The sequence below is a fragment of the Desmodus rotundus genome, chromosome 5 (genome assembly GCF_022682495.2).
Source record: "Desmodus rotundus isolate HL8 chromosome 5, HLdesRot8A.1, whole genome shotgun sequence".
NCBI lineage: Eukaryota > Metazoa > Chordata > Mammalia > Chiroptera > Phyllostomidae > Desmodus > Desmodus rotundus.
Window position 1 is genome coordinate 33933910 of NC_071391.1, and position 15807 is coordinate 33949716.

At 36.7% G+C, this 15807-nt stretch overlaps 1 protein-coding gene across 5 annotated transcripts in view; it reads left to right on the plus strand.

Annotated features, from left to right (window-relative positions):
* Nucleotides 1-15807, plus strand: part of SOX6 (SRY-box transcription factor 6) — a 597341-nt gene that overhangs the window by 11290 nt on the left and 570244 nt on the right. Inside the window, exon 2 of one of the 5 annotated variants that reach the window (XM_053924606.2) lies at nt 12426-12507. The exons of the other annotated variants lie outside the window; for them this stretch is intronic. The gene's annotated coding sequence lies outside the window, so the exon portion shown is untranslated. The remainder of the gene's footprint in view (nt 1-12425; nt 12508-15807) is intronic. 5 annotated transcript variants of the gene reach the window in all.

A 15807-nucleotide genomic window follows, 5' to 3' on the forward strand; every position in this document is an offset into this window, starting at 1 on the left:
TTATTGATTACTTAGAGAAAGGGGAAGGGAGGGAGAGGGAGAGAAACATCGATGCCAGAGAGAAACATCCATCAGTTGCCTCATGTACCAGCCCCAACTGGGGCCGAATCCACAACATAGGCATATGCCCTGATCATGAATTGAACCCACAACCTTTTCGTGCACAGGACAACACTCCAACCAACTGAGCCACCTGGCCAGGGCTAGGTTAGATCCTTTAAACTTTTATAGTTCCAGAGAATGCTTTCATTTGTACTTTTTGTATAATTTTCTGTTTTGCAGGGATGCTAAGGTAGAGAGTCACAGTACACCGAATACTTACATGTTTTAAATTGTGTAGCATTTTGTACCAAGCTTATTTTCTCTAAGACAAATACATGTAGCAGCCTCAATCAGCCTAAATTAGGTGGAACTAGTGAATTTAGGGACTCTTAATCCACCTGCATGATGGGGAAAGAATGAAAAATGGCTCAGATTTTGATTGTGGTACCATGAGACCGGTTCCACAGCACTCATTAGCTGTGTGTTAGTTGTGAAGTTTCGTGTTTAATCTTTATGTCCACATGGACAACTCAGTAATGTTAGCAGGAGTTGTGTGAGTAAAGTATATGAAAAAGTATACCCATTCATATTGTATGCTAATTTTTTGTTTTGAATTTTGTTTGAGTCATTTTCACATCTTGGGATTATTATCTTCTTTGTTTTTGATCTGTGCATACACTGCTGTCTGTTTGTAAAATGCCAATCAAATAGAACATTTGCATCAATGGTCCTTTATATTTTATGAGGCTATGATTATATGAACTTAAAAAAAAAGATTTATTTACTTATTTATTCTTAGAGAGGGGGGAAGGGAGAGAGAAAGAGAGGGAAAGAAACATCAGTGTGTGAGGTGTGAGAGAAACATTGATTGGTTGCCTCTTGCACATGCCCCAACCAGGGACCAACTGGCAATCCCGGCACGTGCCCTTACTGGGAACTGAACCAGTGAACTTCTGCTTTGCAGGACATCACCCAACCAACAGAGCTCTTGCCCAATCAACTGACCTACACTGATCAAGGCTGATATAGTCTTTAGTTTTGCTTATTAACAAATTTATATCTGAGATGATTTAAAAACAAAAATATAATTTTACTTAATTTAATGAGAGGGGCATTAACTTATTTGGTCATCATAAATTGTCCCAAATAAGCCTTCATTTAGTTAAATAAGTGTATTGCTAATACATCTTAAAAGTAAATATCTTTGATTATTAATAAAATGTTTGAATGTTATCACTAGTTGGTATTCTTCCTGCTTCATTGGAGTGAATGTAGCATTTACATTATTAGCTGAGGAAAGGAACAGAATTTAGGGTGTTTAAGGGGAGAAAAAAATGGAGATCTTAGTAGTTTGAGTAGTCTAAGGCAACTGGAAAGTATTATTGGTGAGGGTGAGGCTGAAGGAATTCCTCTGGCAAGATAATTTTAAGGCTTATTTGGGAGAATTTCTCACAATGGTAGAACAGTGGTCTGCAAACTTTGGGGATGAATACACTATCAGCAAAATGTTTATAAGCATGTGTCCTAATACATGTGCATATTTACTTGAAATTACAGCAGTCACCCCTCATCTGTGAAAGATATGTTCCAAGAGCTTTGTGGATGTCAGAAACCACAGATAATACTGACTCCTGCACATACTGTGTTTTTTCATATACATACATACTTATGATAAAGTTTAATTTGTAAATTAGACACTGTCAGGGATTCACAACAGTAACTGATAATTATTTTGTTTTAATAGAACAGTCAGTAAAATATTGTAATGTGAATGTGGCATTGATAAGTAAAGTAAGGGTTACTTGAATACAAGCACTGCGATCTTCTAACTGAGATAGCTATTAAGTGGCTGATGGGCAGGTAGGCTATAGAGTGTGGATGTGCTGGATGAAGGTATGATTCATGTCCAGGGTGGGACTGGGTGGGATGGCATGAAATTTCATCACACTCCTCAGAGTGGTGCACAATTTAAAACTTATGAATTGTTTATTTCTGTAATTTCCCATTTAGTATTTTTGGATCATGATTGACAGTAGGTAACTAAAACCACAGAAAGCACAACCTCGGATAAGGGGCCTACTGTATATACATGTACTGTTGTGCTAATATATGCTATAAAAACATTCATAAGTAGATATTAAAAGAAAAAGGTATAGATAAGATAATATTTAAAACTAACTGTGGTTTCCCCAAGCCCTATGACTTAATATGCCTGTTATTTAAAAAAATCTTAATTTAACACTTTGTGATGGAGTAATATAAAGGTTTGGTCTCAAGTTTAGTTTACTTTGCTACATGGTTTTAATGCTCCCACAGGTGAAAATGACACCCCAGAAAGAAAAAGAGATCCAAATGGAAGAAGTGTATCATTGTTTGCACTTATTAAATTGTTATCCTAATTTATTAATCCTATACACAAAATATGCAAAAATAGATTGTTAAAATTTGGCTAGTAGATCTCTATGTTCCTTTATGACAATCAGTTGTTTTTGTCAATAAGGGTGAAAGTATAGCATTTTCATATTTTTAATAAATGGGCTCAAAACTCATTGATTCTCTTTGGAACATCATTAAACAGGTTAGAGTATTCTGTTGCCAATTTTAATTGGAAAACAAATGAGGAACCCCGCCTGGTGTGGCTCAGTGGAAAACGAATGAGGGTTTTTGTATGTGATGGACATATAATTTTTGGTAACAAAATCACACTATAATAGAATCATTTCCAAACCTATTTTCAGAATGCCTTTTCATAGCATGACTCTGTTTAGAAAAGCATTTACTTTCTCATTTGATAAAATATCACTTTTACCTTAAAGATAAAAAGTAAGTTTGTTTGATGGTATGTATGTATGTAGGTATCTATCATCTATCTATATCTATGTATCTATGTATGTATCTATCTCTCTATCTAGTCTAGCTGCGTGGTAACACACAGCACCTTGTCAGCACATTTGGTACACTAGTTTTTAGTTCCTTATCTTAGGTTTGGAAATGTTGCCATGAGATAAGCAGGGGAGCCTCTGTGTGATACAAACAGTTCTCATGGTTACTCCCCATCTCACTTCAAAGCATTGTAAAGATTTTACTGTGTTTTACAGATCTATTTTTAAAAATAATTACATCATCACTGGCTTCAACATTGTGTCGCAGTTGCTTGCCTATGAATGATGTAGTTAGTGAAGTCCATGGCGCTGTCTCTGTAATCTTATCCCTAATGTTTTCCTGTAGTCCAGCTGGAGCAACCACTTCACCAGTGGTTATACTTTGTCAGTGTTCTCTGATCATTACTTTTATTTTAAAAAATAACACTCTTGAAATTATATTTTCTTTGGTACATATATCAGTGGCTCACATAAAGGTAGCACTTTGCCTTTTTAAATATCATAAACTGAGGCATGTTAAAAATATGTCCATTCATTTATCTGAAAAGCAAGCATCCTACATGACAAAAGTTTCTTTTTCAAATCTTCCATGTTTTCCATGCTGCTTTCAATATTGTTTGTGGCAATATTCACTGGACATACCCAGAGCACATAATTCACATTGCATTTTAGGTAAATGGTTACCCAGAGTTGTGCATGTGGCAACTCTGATTTTTTAGCAAAGGAATATATTTAAATGTGTTGCCATATTGTTTTCTGTGTTATATTTTAGTCATTTTTTTATATCAGCAGGAATAACAAGTGTTTTTCTAATAGCATATGGCTTTTTGTCTCTTATAGTTAAAGAATTTCAAAAGACGTTTCTAAACATTTAAAATTATGTTTGGTGAAATTCTGTAAAATGTTGAATTGAGTATTATAGGATTTTAAACATTATTGGAAAAATTGCAGCAATTGCAAAAAATTACGTCTAAATGCTTAGTTTTTAAATGTCTTCCTGATTGCAATGGCTTCAGTTCTTGTTATTTAACATCTCAATGTAAAATAGGGTAAGGTACATTGTTAATGATGCTAGATATAAATCTATATTTCAGATTTTCTTCTTGATAAGTAAAAAAATCTCATCCTATTTCTTGTCAGATCTGCTTGGTTCATTATTATTTTTATCCTATAATGTCACTAAGGGGCTACGACTATAGTACAAGTGTTCGCTTGCTCATAGCGTTATTGTCACTAAGGCCTGTATTATTAATATTATCCTTAAACCATGCTCTCTTTGGAAGGATCTTTTAAAACCACTTGAGCATTTGTTCAGGGTTAATTTAGTTAAAACCTAGATAATATTATTTATAATCAGTCTCTTATCTCTGTTCCAAGGTATGGAAAATACATTAGTATTTTACATATAGACCCAGAGTGTTAATCTGTATTTAAATTTAAGTACGAATTTGTTTTTCTTTTTAAATAGGTAAATATACATAAGTATACTTACATAATGTACTCCTAGGATGTGTGAGCCCAATTTGGGGACCACTGAAATAGAAAAGTAAATGAGAAAGAAAGGTGAGGAGAGTGTGGTGAGTCAAGGAAGAAAGGCATAGTTTCCACAGAGTACCCTCCTGGGATAGGATCCCTCTAAAGAATGTAGCTAGTCATTGAAAACCTGAGGCAGGGAGTGGGGTTACAGATTTATCAATATTGGGGTACAGAAAACAGTTGTGTGGGATTTTTACAGGGCTCTGATATGAGAGAAGAAGGAGACTTAAGTCATCTTTTATTCTTTTTTTTTTAGATTTTATTTATTTATTTTTAGAGAGGGGGAGGGAGGGAGAAAGAGAAGGAGAGAAACATCGATGTGTGAGAGATATCTGTTACCTCTCCCATGCTCCCAGATGGGGACCTGGCCTGCAACCCAGGCATGTGCCCTGACTGGGAACTGAACCAGCAACCTTTCTGTTCATAGGCCATCACTCAATCCACTGAGCCATACCAGCCAGGGCCATCTTTTATTCTTTAAGGAAAAACAATTTGAATCATTTGTTGGCATGAAGAGGTCAGTGAAGTTCCATAGTTAAGTGTGTTTATCATGTTGCAGGAGAGGGGATCATGTGGAGAATCACTAGTCCTTATACCCTGTCTTTGCATAGTTCTGATCTTAGCTTTACTCTTTGTTGCTTCCATACTCAGCCTTCCTTGGATTTAGATACAATCAGAGCAGAAGCTGGGAAAGGTAAGGCAGCAAATGAGAGATGGCTATAGGTTAACATTTGTCTTCAGCGTTCTCTTCATTCTCCCTTTTCCCCTTTGCTCTAACATGATATGCTTGTTGGGTAGCTTGGTATAGTAGCAAGAACCCAGTTTGGGAGTTTCAGGTGTGCCAATAAACTTTGGGTGACATTGACAAAGTCTCTTCTTTCTAAGTCACTTCTTTCGAGAATTAGTTGCTTTACTGGTAGAATGAAAAGTTTGATGATCTCCAAAGAGGTTCAGCTCTGACATGCTGTTTTTACCCTGCTAGGTTAGGGCTCTGTGCTGCCTCTTTACACAGAACTTTCAATGAAATTCCTTTTTCTGTCTATCTTCTGTATATCAACTTCAAAACACCACGTCCACTCTGCTTTGTAAAGTGACAAATGGCTAGGAATGTAATTTAATAAGTGAATTTATGCTGGTGGACTCATGAGCAAAAACTGTAAAGTATATCTAGCTTTTTCCCTTTATAGTCCAGATGACTTGGATCCAGTACGTTTCCACAGTGTGATCCTAGATAGTCCTCTTGCTTTCTAACCTTAAGTGGCTAATGAGAACTTAAGGAAGGGAAGTATTAGCATCTGAAGGGTTGTGTCTCTGAAGGAGTTGGGCCTGGAAGAGATAGGCAGGGCATTGGGACACAGCCATCAATTCACTGCGTGTGTTTGGCCAGGCTGGCAGCAGTGGCCAGTGCCCAGTTTTTTGAGTATGATTTCTGTCACCAACAGAGTTGGCTGTCTTTGAAGTCTGTTAGTCAACCTCTTCCAGAATCTTAGAGGACAACTATCACTCAGGAGGAGGATGATAAAGGAATTTCTGGGGGTGGGGGTCTAGACACACCCCTATATTCAGTAAGAACTTGATTCTCTTCTCCCAGCAGTTTTTTGAAGCATCTAATAAATATACAGATTTCAAATTTTCTCATTTTCTTTTTAGTACCTATTCATTGCCACAGATGGAGGCAATATTGAGTAATGAAATAGATGTATATTACCAAACATATATGAGACAACTGCCAGGTACCAGACATTTCTGGGTGTTTTCAGAAGATGAAGATAATAACCTGTATCATAGTTTTTGAGAGGTTTCAATATACAAAATATACTTGGCAGAGTGGCTGATATGTTGTAAGCTCTCATTAAACATTAGTGATTATTATTTTATTATTTCATTTGCATAACAACTCTAGAAGATAGATATCATTTTCCTTGTTTTATAGACAAAGAAATTAAGGTTGGGAGGGAAAATAACTTGCCCAAGGTCACATAGCCATTAAGTGGTAGAACCATAATCTAAATCCTGATGTCCTGGCTTGAGGTCCCATAGTATTTCTGCTATAAAATACATCTGCCTATAACAGGCAAGTAAGTCATGAGATTTCCTCCAGATAGTCTACAGGCCAGAAAATCAGGAGCTTGGATAATCAGGATAATCAGGAGCTGAACATGCTATTATGTGATTTTGAATTTCAGTAGGTTCAGTTATTAAGGTAGTCCTTGCTTTGCATGGCTTGATGTTAGCTGAAATTAATGTATATCCTCTCTTTGTATAGTTCAGATGTCATGGTTTGATCTCAATTACTACAGAACCTTGCCAAGTGAGGACTTGGTTCCAATATGCACTAGTTGCAGTTAACACAGTATAGTGCAAAGTGAGCACTTCCTGTGTTTCTATCAGCTTCACATTCACATACAGAAATTCTCAAATTCTCTTTCCTTTGGATCAGTTAGATGGTTCATTTCCATTGGATGACCCATTCATTGTCTTTCTCATTCTTTTACTTACAAGGTTCTGTTCCTGCTAAGGGAGAGCATTGTGTTAAGTAAGGTCTATGAAGGTCACTGATGACTGGCTCTTGGCTTAAAAGCCATCACCTCTGACATACGTTGTATATAGCAGTAGATCTCTCTCTCTGGACTTTCATAAAAACAACTGTTTTCTTTACTTAAAAAAACCGAACTCTCCCCACTTCCCATTACATGTCTGTATGTTCCTGGATTGAGGAGGTTTTTTTTTTCTTTTTCTTTCTATCTGTTCCAGCAACGTAGAGGAAGGCCAGCAAGGTCTGTAATCTCTCAGTGTTTTACTACATGAAAAGTGATATATTACAGTAGACAGTGAGCAGCCATGAGGTAAGAACTAGGTCTACTTAAATTTCTTCTTAGATATAGATGCCTACATTCTTTTTAAGCACTTAATAATAATTTCAACCTGAACATAGATGCATAGATTGTATGGATGTCAACTTTAGGGCAAGATAACATTGAAAATACCAGTGCTTTGAATCTCCTCTTGTCCCAGAAGTTTAAAATTTGTCTTCCCTTAAATTTTGATTGTCCTCATGCCCCCTCTCCCCCCACTTTTAAGATTATGTTAAAGAACCTATTAGTTTTCTTTGTCAGGCATTCTGAAGAGTGGAAATCCTTTGCTGACTCCAGTTTTATTTCTATTACCTGCAGAGTGCTGGAGAATTGGTTTGGGGTAAAGTGAGCCTGTGCATTGTGACTAAGAGCATACTCTACTATTTTCTAGCAGTGTGAACTTGGGTTTGTTACCTTAATCTCTTTAGGCATCAATTTCCTTATCTGTAAAATAGTATCCACTTCTTAAGGTTGTTTTAGAATTAAAGGAGTAAACATAAATGCTTAGAACAGTGCTTGGCATGTGGTGTCATGCAACTGTTAGCTATTACTAAAGTGGACGTCTTTAAAAGGATAATCTGGCCCAAATTAGAGTACTATATTCAAAACCCTTTGTTGAAGGGATAAAAATGAACACTACTTGAATGTAATGTAAAATCATTTTACAATTTCCCCTGACACAGTGACTCTAGAGTCCTTTTGAGAGATAATACTGACCGTTCTGTAGTAATAGGTACTTTGAGAACCTCTTCAACTGCAATTCAACAAATTATTGGAACTAAAATTCCTTATTATAATGTCTGCATCTTCATTTTTGAGTGTCATAATTTGTGGAGACTAGTTGACTTGGGTACAGAGTGAGTTTGAATATGAGTTTTCTCAGAGCTACATCTGTGACTGTAGCAATAATTGAAGAAGCAGTGGTGAACTTAAAGAGGTGGCAGCTAATGGACAGGGAGCTTGACTCAGGAGGCATTTCCAGGGAGGGTCCAGCTGCAGCCTGGCTTGACCAGTGATTGCAGACTTGATTTTAGGCCCTAGATGGTTATGGGTTGAGGCAACTGGTTGAGTTTGGGGTGTTGGTAACTTCTATTTCTATCAAGGATTTTGGCGCAAGCCCCAAAATCCTGTGGACCCAGGAGATTTCTCCCAGAAGAGCCTCAGCCTCAGTCAAACATGGCCAGGGATTGTATGCTTAACCTCCAGGTCCCAGGAGATTCCTATTGGAAGCAGTAGACTGGCTATGTTAGATCTAGGATTTGAACACATGTTTGATGACAAAAGCTAAGCTGTTTGTGCTAATGACTCCACGCTATTTTCCTGATGAAGAAGGCACTAGTGGAGAAAAGGAAAATAGCTGAGGTAGTGGAGGCAGCTATGAGTCCAGTATCTAAAAGTATAAATGATACATGGTATCTGAGGGGGCAGCTGTGAAATCAAAGGGGCTTCCTGTAGGCGGTAATGCATGGTGCTGGTGCTGGAGGAGATGGTGGTGGTTTGGTAGTTGTTACAAGCCTCATGGATGGATTAGAATTTCAGAATGCGTTTCTGTATTCCTATAGTATTTATACCTGAAATCATAGGTGCACAGTCTTTGCATCATAGAACCTCGGAGTTGAAAGAGCATTCTAATTACTCTTTTTATGCTGTGATTTTATATACATGATCATCCAGTCCATCCTGGAGGAGCAATGATAGAGAAGTTACTTGCTCTTTTCCACTGAAGTAAGCTCCATGTGGATAGGAATGTTGTCTGTTAGTTCATTGTTTAATTTTTAGTGACTGGAGCAATGCATGGAACCTAATAGCACTCAATAGATATTATTGCATGAAAGAATGTTGGGACAACTTGTTTAAAATTTTGTTTTATATGTTGAACAATATTATGTACCAAATGTTATCTCATTTAAGTCTTACCTTAACCCTGTGAGGTAGGTATTATAATTTCTAATTTATGGATGAGGAAACTGAGACTCAGGACTTAAGCAATTTTCTTGTGGTATTACTAAAGCATGATGGTCAGGATTTGAATCTGTGAATATAACCACTACATTATACTGTGAAATTATTACCTCTGTTGTCCTAGATAATATTCTTTTATTAAGGGAGACTAAATTTCTGTGGAAGCCACATCATACTGTTGAACCATTAATCTTTCTGCCAAGTAAAAGTCATAAGCCTTTTATTTACTATGTCTCATCCATTCTGTACTTGAACTGCTGGTGTTTTTGGAGCTAAGTGTAGGAGCTTGCATTTATTCCAGGTAGGTTTTTTCTGGTTAGATTCATTTGATCTTTCTTTGTTAAGATATTTTGGTTTAGTATGGTTTAGAAATTTCATCAAGTATTTTAGGCATTCATTGATAAAATAATTGTTTTATTTCTTAGTTTTGTTAATATTCTATAAAACAAATTGATAGATTTTTCTAATACTTACCTACCCTTGTAGTCCTCAAATAAACTACTTAGTTAAAGTATATGTTTATAGATATACATATATTCATACTGCTGAATTTGAGTTTTGTATATATGAATTATATCTATGATTCATTCATTTTGGTGCTTTTTTAGAATTTTGATAGTAAAGTCAAGCCTGGTTCATGAGTTGGAAGTTTTCCATATTTGTCTATGCTCCAGAAGTATAGGAATTGTCTATTGTCAACTGCTATCTTTTTCTTTTGGAGACCATAGGAATTGTCAGTTCTTTAAAAGTTAAAAAACAACTCACCCAAAACCCATTTGATCTTCACTCCTAAAAGAGATAGTTATTTAACAGTATTTTATTGGTTTGTTCATACTTTCTACTCATTCTTGAGTCAGTAATTTCTATTTTATAGGAAACTAATCTAGTTTCTCTAGATTAAAAAATATATTGACATAAAGTTGACATGGTATTTTCTTTTCTTCTTTTCCATAGCTGTGGTTTTATTCTTTCTTATTCCTTATGTTTTTAATATTTATTATTTACTTATTATCCTCACATGAGGACATGCTTATTAATTTTAGAGAGAGGGGAAGGGAAGGGGAGAGGGAGTGAGAGAGAGAGGGATACACTGATGTGAGAGAAACATCAATCTGTTGTCTCTCACCAGCACCCTTACTGGTGACCAAACCTGCAACTCGGGTATGTGCCCTGACTGGGAGTCAAACCCATGATGCTCCAACCAACTGAGCCGTACCAGACAGGGCATGTTTTAAAGTTTTTAAAAGATCTTTTAGATCTTGTTTCAGTCATTTAACATTCTAATTATTAGAAACTTTGTAGAGCATGCTAGCATTTAGCCCAGATTTATTTGTATATCCACAAGGCCTAATTAATAAATTCAATAAACATTTATTAAGTGTTTTCTATATGCCAGAGAGATACAAAGGGCAAATAAAACAGTTTTTTACTGTAAGAAACTTACAGTATAACAAGAATATTTGAGATCATTTGTCAAATGGCTTGCTGAAATTCAGATACATAATTTCAAATGCATTACTTATCTATCAATAAAGTACTTCTGACAGAGAAACAAAAGAGGTTAATATGATAGAATCTATTCTTTGTGAATCCGTGTTTGGTCCTGATGATTACCTCTTATCCTTTTAAATTCTAGAATCTTGTCCTTTTAATTAGACTCATATAAGGAATGTGTGGTCAGTTTTAAATTCCAGAATCTTGTTCTTGTACTTAAGTTCATATTAGTGTCAGTTTTAAATTCTAGAATCTTGTCCTTATAATTAAGTTCATATAAGGAATGTGTGGTACTAGATCATATCTTGCTCATTCATAAAGATTTTGTTGGAAAGACTTGTAGGGGATATTTTAGCCAAACTAGAATTTAATCAGCTAGAGAAGGCCTTTTTAAATTTTAGTGGCATGCAAATCACCTGGGGATCTTATTAAAATGCACATTCTGATTCTGTAGGTCTGAGGTGAGACATGAAATTCAGTATTTCTAACAAGGCACCAGGTAATGTTATTGCTGCTTTTCCTCAGTGCTGCTGACTGGGATACACTTTGAGGACAGAATGATACTATATATTCTGTGTTATAGTCAGTAAGATGCTAGATTTTATAAAATTAACAAATAGAGCATTAAGGCTAAAATTAAGAAGATTGACAGTGTCCCACATGTTGTTAGGATACAGAACAACTGAAAATCTCATAAATTGCTAGTGAGAGTGTAAATCATTAATAACCTATTTTGAAAACTGTTTGGTATTTTATATTAAAGTTAAATATATGCCTATCTATGACAGCAACTCAACTCCTAGCTGTATACCCATGAAAAATGAATACTTAGGTCCACCAAAAGACATACATGTCATGTTCATAGCTATTATATTCATAAGCCACAAACTGTAAACAACCCAAATGTCCATCAACAAGAGAATGGATAAATTGTGGTATACTTATTCGGTGGAATACTGCCCAGCAACAAAACCTACTGGTAATTGCAACAACATGAGTGAATCTCCCAGACATTATGTGGAAAATAGAGAAGTAGATTAAAGAGAAAAGAGCAGAGCTAGATAAACGTTATAAGACATAGAAGATAGAGATAGAATATGTGCTGTGATTCCATTTATTAATTTCAAGAACAGATATAACTACAATTACAGAGATCAGAATGGTGATTGTCACTGGGGATGGGTTATTAATGGGGAAGAGGCAAGTGAGAACCTTCTAGGGTGTTGGGAATGTTTTATATTGTAGTCTGGGTGGTGGTTACATGGAAGAATACATACGTAAAAATTCATTGTGAGTTCATTGATTGACCCTAAGATTAGTGCACTTTATTTATTCTCTATATATTCTACCTTAATAAAATTTTTATTTTAATGAAATAAATGCAGCATTGAAAGTAGAGATGATATCTTTGAATTCTAAACAAGGCTATATATATATTTTAGCACTGAAATTGACTTTCAAGGAAGTTATACATTCATATTCATATTCATTTGCTACATGAAAATATTGAGAAATATATTTAAAGGTAGTGAATTAATGTAGTTAGTTGATTTCTTAAATTACAAGTATAGTTGTCACTGGATTTTAGGAGAATTGAATCACAGCTCAAACAAATTTCAGTTAAATCAGAACATTTTCATCTTTTGTTTTAAAGGGAGAGGTGGAAATCTGAAGAAAACAAGCTCTCATCAGCTTATCTGGAAATGAAATCAAAACAAGAAAAACATTAAAAAGAGGTGGACTTTGTCTTTTTACTCTCTAGACCTTCCCTTTCAATTTGTAACTTCCTGTTCTCTATCCAGATGCCTTAATACTCATACTGTAAGTCCTCACTGCCTATGATTCCTCATTGTTTCTTATTCAGGACTCATCTTAAATCTATCTTTATCTCTGTCTTTATTTCTCTGATATATTTCTATGCCCTTCTTTCTTCTCATGGACCATTTGAGTTCTGTAGCAATAAAGCCCTTTTAAAAAAATAAATAAGGTAGGTAAATGTGGTACCCCTACCACAACCATATCAAATTACAGCTAACTTACAGAACAACCATCATTCAGAACAGCCTGAAATCTGGCTGAATGGAAGTCCTGCAACTAGGGAATTAAAGAAGAAGCCTCACTGAAGCTGGTAGGAGGCAGGGAGATGCAGAATGGACTGTTCCCATACTCATGTGTGGCAGATAAAAATTGGGAGGGATATCTCAGCTGCAGAGGTCCACACTGAAGAGTGAGCAGTTTCAACCCCACACTAGGATTCCCCTTCCAGTGTTCCAGTGCCAGGAAGAGAAGTCCCCATAACTTCTGGGTGTATAAACCAGCAGAGATTGAGGCTGAGGGAAACGGAGGACCTCTGGAGTCCCAGTCAGTTCCTCTTAAAGGGCCTGCCCATGGACTTATTTGTTCTCATTCACTCTGAGCCCCCATGTTGGGACAGCAGCTGAAAAGGCACCAGAGACATCTGGTGAGGAACTGAATTGTCTGGCATCAGGGCAAGAGCTAGGGGAGTAGCTTTCTCCCAGACAGAAATGCTGGCAGAGGCCATTGTTCTTTTTCTGAGCCCTCCCCCCACAGAGCCAGCTGGCAAATGTCATATCTGAGAATCCATCAACCTGACTATCACTTTTTGCCCCACCCTCATAATTCCCCGAGGCCTCGCCCCACCCAATTTTCAGGTCCAGCCGAGCTATTCCCTTCCCATATGAATGGCCTGTCTTGGCTCATGCTTCAGATTTTTCTAAAATCTCTCAAATAAGCGGCATCTGGCTTCAGTGTGCTGCATGCCTCTTACTAAGTGGCTCCAAAGCCGGTACTAGCAGCAGTCAGTCTTGGTTTGCAGGTTGGCCTCTCCTGGGTACCTCTGAGCCCAGTACAAGTAGCAGCCATATACAGATCACTTCATAGCTCAAGCGGGTGGCCCCAGACAGAACACAGGTGGTGGCTGATCTTGGCCTGTATCTCTTGGGAGGCGCCAGAGCCAGCACACCTGGTGGATAGCTTCAGATCACATTGAAGCATCACCACACAACCTCCTCCACAAGTGACACACTCAAGGAGCAGACTCATTGGCTACCAGAGCTTGGCTGAAGTAAGTCCTGCTCTTTGGGGCCCCTTCACAGCTGATCTACCACAGTGGTCCAAAGTTAGTAGTTGGTGGTAGTTGTAGTAGTTGTAGCCAGTCCTTGCAGCTGATCAGCCTAGCAGTAAATCCCTTCCTATTGATGTGCCAACAGCAATCAAGACTCAACTACAGGAGGAGGGTATGCACAGCCCTCATGTGGGGTGCACCTCAAGTGTCCAGCTAGGGTGATTGAGGAGGTTTTGCCACTGGACCCTACAGAACACCTACTACATTAGGCCACTCTACCAACCTGGGAGACATAGAAGCTCTACCTAATACATGGAAACCAACACAGGGAGGCTGCCAAAATGAGGAGACAAAGAAATGTGTTTCAAATGAAAGAACAGAGCAAATCTCCAGTAAAAGAACTGAACAAAATAGAAACAAGCAATCTACTAGATGCAAAATTTGAAACACTGGTTATAAGGAAGCTCAGTGAACTTATCAAGAATCTCAACAGCTTAAAAGGGACCCATCAGAAATGAAGGATACACTAACCAAAATGAAGAATAAGCTACAGGGAATCAACATTAGAGTACGTGAAACCAAGCATAAAATCAGTGATTTGGAATATAAGGAAGTAAAAAAAATACCTAATCAGAACAGCAAAAAGAAAAAAGAATCTGAAAAATTGAGGATAGTGTAAGGACCCTCTGGGACAACATCAAGTGTACCAACATTCACATCATAGGGGTGCCGGAAAGGGAAGAGCGAGCGAGCAAGGAATTGAAAACCTATTTGAAAAAATGACAGAAAAATTCCCTAACTTGGTGAAGGAAATAGACATACAAGTCCAGAAAGTAGAGAGAGCCCCAAACAAGATGAACCCAAAGAGGCCCACACCAAGGCACATCATAATTAAAATGCAAAAGGTTAAAGACAGAGAAAATTTTAAAAGCAGCAAGAGAAAAGCAGTTAGTTACATATAAGGGAGCTCCCATAAGACTGTCAGCTGATTTCTCAACAGAATCTCTGTGGGCCAGGAGGGATGGGCAGAAAATATGTAAAGTGATGAAAAGCAAGGATCTACATGAAGATTACTCTACCCAGCAAAGCTATCATTTAGAATTGAAGGACAGATAAAGAGCTCAGATAAAGAGATAAAGGACAGATAAAGGCAAAATGCTAAAGGAGTTCATCACCACCTAACCAGTATTATGTTAAAGGGTCTTTTTTAAGAAGAAGAATTTAAAAAAGATAAAAAATATGAACAATAAAATAGCATTAAATATAAATCTATCAACAATTAAATCTAAAAAACAAAATAAATGATCAAGCAGAATTGAAACAGACTCATAGGTACAGAGAACATTTTGAAGGTTTCCAGATTGGGGGGGGGGTGTTGAGGAGATGGGTGGAAAATATGAAGTGATTAAGAAATACAAATTGGTTGTTATATATAGAATAGTTAATGGAATGTAAAGTGTAGCATAGGGAATATAGTCAATAGTATTTTAATAACTATGTATGGTGTCAGATGGGTACATGATTTATTGGGATGATCTCTTAGTAAGTTAAATAATGTCTCATCACTGGGCTGTAAACCTGAAACTAATATAATGTATGCCAACTGTAATGGAAAAATAAAAATGATTTAATAATGGAAAAAAGATACAAACTTTTTGTGAAAACTTGACTGCTCAGATCCCTTCAATGCTTCCTTTAATTCTCCCTCTTAGCTCACTTTTTTCCTCTTTGCCTCACAACAATTACAGTGGGATACTTTGGGGAAAAATAATCAAACACAACCTAGCTCAAACTATTTACTTTATATCAGAAGAAAAATGAAGTACAAAAAGGGCTTCACAGCTACTAGTGGTCAGCTACTACTACTGGTCAGTTCAGGCTATCATACAATTAGTTTCAATTGCTAAATAAAATTAAAATGTGAAAAAAATAAGATTTAAGAAATTTTTAT